At 39.1% G+C, this 6,030-nt stretch overlaps 1 pseudogene across 1 annotated transcript; it reads left to right on the top strand.

The window, feature by feature from the left end:
- Positions 1-4,178: 4,178 nt before the first annotated feature.
- On the top strand, positions 4,179-5,197 carry LOC306670354 (zinc finger CCHC domain-containing protein 17-like; annotated as a pseudogene). Its single transcript has one exon. The product of its transcript is annotated as a zinc finger CCHC domain-containing protein 17-like (transcript).
- Positions 5,198-6,030: the final 833 nt, after the last annotated feature.

Below are 6,030 nucleotides of genomic sequence, written 5' to 3'. Positions count from 1 at the left end.
GTTTATTTCAAAAACTAACAAAAATAGTGTGAAGAAGGAGCATGATAGGCCATCTTTCATCATGAACATAGATACTAAAAACCAGTCAAAATAGAAGCTAATCAAGTTACCCCCAAAAGGATTTTCTAATGTCCTGAAATAGTCTGTTTCTTGACCCAGCTGGTAAGTAGATTGGATTTTTTAAATCATTATCCTTTCAAATGAACAAATAACTATTTGTTCAAAAATACATTTTGTATACTCTTCTTTTTATAGGAAATAATTAATTATAAAAACCCCTAGGAATGTCTGACATTCACACCCTTTCCTAATAAACTCATATGCTATTCATCCAAACCTCCCAAAATTCTGTATTTGGTGCTACAAACAGTATGGTCCAACACTTAGCAGCAGCAGCAGCAGCACCTGGGAACTTGTTAAAAATTAATATTCTGGGCTCTGCTGCAGACCCACTGAGTCTGTTTCTGAACACAGGACTCAGATTCCTGTGTGCTTTAACAAACCCTCCAGGTTATTCCAAGGTTTGCTCAATCTTGAGAAGCTTTGTTTCACTTAATAGCAACAAGCAGTAGAGGACTTTAAAGCAAGAAGTTGAGACCTGAGCCCAAGGGAATGTGAACCAGAGATAACTTAGTATTCAAAATTACACCCAGTCCTTACCTATAGCACCTATTGTACCATGTTGGGTTTTCCTTTTTGGGGGAACAAACCTCACTCACTTGGACCTGTCTTATTTCACAGAAAGGATGGTCATTTTTCAATGACTCTCACCTTAACATATGTCAATTATAGGGCCATGGTTCTTTAATTATTAAATTACACGAATTATTAATTATTATTAATTACACGAATCCTTCTCCACACTGGTCATGGTGTAAACACCCAGAGCAAATCATTGTTCTAGCTCTGAGTGAAGGGGAAGTGTGTTTCCTACTGTGATTATCTGCTAACACTAAAATGGGCTTTCTCAGCTGCAAAGACATGCAACTTGCCCAGGCCCCACCTGCCAGCAGAAGCAGAGACTAAAATTTTGTCTCAAACTCCAGTTTCAATATCATCTTATATCTCTCTGAGGACACTAATTATGGTTTTTAAGTAGTCTTTCCTCTCATAAAAAATCTTTTTCCTAAGTTGCCTTTATCCCTGTGTGTTTATTTTGGTCTCTATATTTCATTTGAAATATAGTGGTATAGCACTTGCCTAGCATAGACAAGACCCTATTTTGGTCTCTATATTTCATGGTGAAAGCTCTTCTCAGCTAGCTGGGGGACTTGTTTATCTGCTCATATTTAGGAGGGGACCCAAAGGAGCTGACTGGAAGTTCCAAGCCTATGATTGAGGTTAGTCAGCCATGAACCTCATTGTACTTATTGATCTAGTTGGTTCACTTTCTTGGAGAGCTCTCTCCCAAATCAGTAGCATTGCTTCTTTCTTCTTGGTCTAGAGAAGTTCCTACAAAAGGATCTTCAAGTTTTCTACCTAGAAGACATAAGTCTACCTATCAGCATTTTTGAGATTAAGTATAGAAGTCTGGTGAAAAGGGGCAAATCAGTATTCACAATAAAAATATTTGCTTAATCCCTGTTTTCAGTATTATGGTCACACTCTTAACTATTCCTAACAAATCCTAGCACAGGAACCCTCTGTTTTAGTCTCCAGTGAACAATTTTCTTCACCTTTCCTGCAGGATGGGTTGGGGTAGAAAACAATTGTAAGTCTGTGGATTGAAAGAAGATCAAATTGCTTTTCTTTTTCTGTAGTCTTATAACTACTTGACAATCAGACATTGGTTGTCTACAGATTTGTTTAAGTGGTAGCAAGTACACAGGTAACCAAAATACAGAGCATTTTTGATGTCTTCATCCTCATTATATTTTCTAGGCAACCACATAGGGACACAATATGGGACATCCCTTCTTCCTTCAGCCCCAACACCTTTGCTAAGCCTGGTATCAGCACACACATCTGTAGTCCCCACTTCCTTCACGACCAATTTCTGGACCTCTTTGAGTACCAGCAGGCTATGCTTCTTGAAGCCCACACCATGCATGGGCTTGAGAATGTTCATGGACTATTCCTAGGTCACTACCCTGTTGATGGCTGAGTGACCCTTCTTTGCAGAAGTCGTTCTGTGAGGCACAGTTGGAAAGGACGAAGGAATCATGGGGGAGAGAAGGCAGTGATCTCCAAACTGCTTTTTAAACAGATTTTAAATCGATGAGTCCTATACAGCAGCACCTCTCCTCTCCCAGGAGTACCTGTGTGCCAATTCCTCAAGCTTTTATGGATTCCATGGTATAAAACAGATTTCTCCTCAGTTTCCCACTACTAAGGCTCAGCTTTATTAAGTATCTCAAATTATTCCAATGTTGACTCCTTCTTTGTTTGCTTTGTCCTTGTAAGTTTATACCTTTCTCCCAAAAAATCCATTTATTGACATTTTATAAGATGTTTAGAGGAATAAAAGTAAACGTGTCAATCCATCATCTTAATTTAAAATTCCCAGGAATAAAATTCACAACAAAACTCTCAAAAATTACCTAAAGAATATAATAATATTTAAAAATTGAACAAGCAGGAGGAGAATTTATTAATACCACAACTTTGAAAAACTGTATTCAGACAGTCATGGTGGCACATGTCTGTAATCCCAGCAGCTCAGGAAGCTGAGGCAGGAGGATCATGAGTTCAAAGCCAGCCTCAGCAACTTAGCAAGGTCCTAAGCAATTTAACAAAACCCTGTCTCAAAAAAATAAAAAGGGTTGGGGATGTGACTCAGTGATTAAGCACCCTGGGTTTAATCACCAGTACCAGAAGAAGGAGGAGGAAGAGGAGGAGGAGGAGGAGGAGGAGGAGAAGGAGAGAGAAAGAAAGAAAGAAAGAAAGAAAGAAAGAAAGGAAGGAAGGAAGGAAGGAAGGAAGGAAGGAAGGAAGGAAGGAAGGAAGGAAGGAAGGAAGGAAGGAAGGAAGAAAAAGAAAAACTTCATTCAGTGATTGATTTGGGGGGTAAAACACAAAAGACAAAAGCAACAAAAGCAAAAATAAACAGGTGAGACTGGCTCAAACTAAAGGCTTCTGCACAGCAAAGGAAATAATCAGCAAAATTAAAAGGCAATCTTCAAAGTGGGAGAGAATATTTGCAAACTATGTATCTAATAAGAAGTTAATATTCAAAATATATAAAGAACTCAACTCAATAACAACACACACACACACACACACTCACACAAATAACCCAATGGAAAAAAAAAAAAACATGGGCAAAAGACCTAAGCGATCTTCCAAAGACATACAAATGATCAACAGGTATATGAAAAACTACTCAGCATCTCTAATCACAAAGGAAATTCAACACCAGTCACAATTAGATTTTCACCACATGTGTTAGGATGGCCTTTATCCAAAAGATAAAAGATAACAAGTGTTAGTGAGAATGTGGAGAAAGGGAAAATTTGTACACTGTTAGTAGAAAAGTAAATCATAACAACCATTATGGAAAACAGTGTAGAGTTTCCTCAAAAAATAAAATAAAAATAAAATTATCATAAAATGTAACAATCCCAATTCTAGGTACATGTCCATAGGAAAAAAATATATACCACTGTCTCCAAGAGATAGCTGCATGACCATGTTCACTGTAGCATTATTTACAACAGTCAAGACATGGAAACAACTTCTGTCCATTAATAATGAATAAATAAAGAAAACATGGAATATGATCCAGTCTTATAAAGGAAGAAAATTCTGCCATTTGTGACAACATAGATGAACCTGGAGGACATTATGTTAAATTAAATCAGTCAGTCACAGGACGACAAATACTACATTGTCTCACCATATATGGGAAATCTAAATCAAACTTGCAGAAACAGAGTGCAAAGGTGGTTATTGGAGGTCATGGGAGTAGGAGAAAGGGGCTACTGTTTAAAGGGTGCAAACTTAGTCATAAAATGAGTAAGTACTGGAGACCTAATGAACTGCATGGTGACTATAATTAATAATCTGGTAGTTAATATTCTGAAAGGAAAGGGGAAAATGGCAACTCTACCTATGTTATATAATTTCTGTGACTCTCTAGAGAAATCATGGTTAAGTACCTGCTACTCAGAGTGTGGTTTGTGGACCAGCAATATCAGTATCACTTGAGAATTAGTTAGAAAGGCAAAAATTCGGCTCTGACTGGGTTCGGCGTTTCGGGCAATACGGCGGCGGGGAGAGCAGGAGCTGACGCTAAGATACTTGAGTTAGCTTTAGCAGAAGAGAAATGGAGGAGCCGTAGAACATTAAGGATGAATTCAGGAAGACCTGAGACCATGGAAAACTTGCCTGCTCTCTACACTATTTTCCAAGGAGAGGTCTGGTCCATCGAACTCACATGTCCTCCTGTCGGGTGGACAAGCCTTCTGAGATAGTAGATGTCGGAGACAAAGTGTGGGTGAAACTGATTGGCCGAGAGATGAAAAATGATAGAATAAAAGTATCCCTCTCCATGAAAGTTGTCAACCAAGGGACTGGGAAAGACCTTGATCCCAACAACGTTATCATTGAGCAAGAAGAGAGGCGGAGGCGGTCCTTCCAGGATTACACTGGACAGAAGATCACCCTTGAGGCTGTGCTGAACACGACCTGCAAAAAGTGCGGCTGTAAAGGCCACTTTGCAAAAGATTGCTTCATGCAGCCAGGTGGGACCAGATATTCTTTGATACCTGATGAGGAAGAGGAGAAAGAAGAGACAAAGTCAGCAGAATTTGAGAAACCTGATCCTTTGAGGAATTCTTCCCGGAAAAGAAAGAAGGTATCCAGTTTTCTCAAGACCACCTATTAAGAAGATTCTACTGAGCCATTGCATTACATTGAGCTCCACAGAGACAGCGCCAGGGCAAGTGAGAGCCGGATGGGCAACTCTGTGCCCCGCTGAGGAAAAACAGCTAAGACGGGCAAAGGAGCTCCTAAGAAGCTGAGAGGCAAAATGCCATCACGTGCATTCTTTGTGCAAACTGCCGGGAGGAGCACAAGAAGGAGCACCCAGCTGCTTCAGTTAACTTCACAGAGTCTTCTAAGAAGTGCTCAGAGAGATGGAAGACCATGTCTACTAAAGAGAAAGGAGAATTTGAAGACATGGCAAAGATGGACAAGGCCTGTTATGAAAGAGAAATGAAAACCTATATCCCTCCAAAAGGGGAGACAAAAAAGAAGTTCAAGGATCCCAGTGCATCCAAGAGGCCTCCGGTGGCCTGTCCATTGGTGATGTTGCAAACAAACAGAGATACGGAATCACTGCTGCAGATGGAAAGCAGCCTTAGGGAAAGAAGGCTGCTGAGCTGAAGGAAAAACACGAAGGGGATATTGCTGCCTACTGAGCTACAGGAAAACCTGATGCAGCAAAAAAGGGAGTCGTCAAGGCTGAAAAAAGCAAGAAAAAGAAGGAAGAGGAGGAAGATGAAGAGGATGAGAAGAAAGAGAAAGATGAAGAAGGTTATGATGATAAATAAGTTGGTTCTATCACAGTTTTTCTTTTCTTGTCTATAAAGCATTTAACCCCTTGTACACAACTCACTCCTTTTAAAAAAAAGACATTGAAATGTTAAGAAAAAAAAAGGCTCTCCTTTCTCCACTGAATGATCTTGGCCCCCTCATTAAAAATCGTTTGGCCATATAAAAAAAAAAAAAAAAAAAAAAAAAAAAGAAAGGCAAAAATTCAGGTTCAGCCCTGGACTTACTAGGAAAAAAAGGTAAAAAAAGTAAAAAAGTTTTCTCATTTTAACAAGATCCCCAGGTAATTTGTATGAACATTAAAATTTGAGAAGCACAGTCATAGTACATTGTGAATCATAAAATGCTATAAAATATGAGCTATCATTAGCCATGCTCACCAGAAAATTGCCACAACCCAGCTTTGTAGATACATTCTGATTCCAGCAAATAAGGAGCATGAAGTGAGAAAGCATGTCTACTTATATTTTTTAAGGTTGCTCCAATTCCAGAACATGTTGTTTTGAAGTATTTTCTTTCTATTGTTTGTTTTCTAAG

This window comes from Sciurus vulgaris (assembly GCF_902686455.1).
Source record: "Sciurus vulgaris genome assembly, chromosome: 10".
NCBI lineage: Eukaryota > Metazoa > Chordata > Mammalia > Rodentia > Sciuridae > Sciurus > Sciurus vulgaris.
This window is presented reverse-complemented; position numbering and strand designations above follow the sequence as displayed.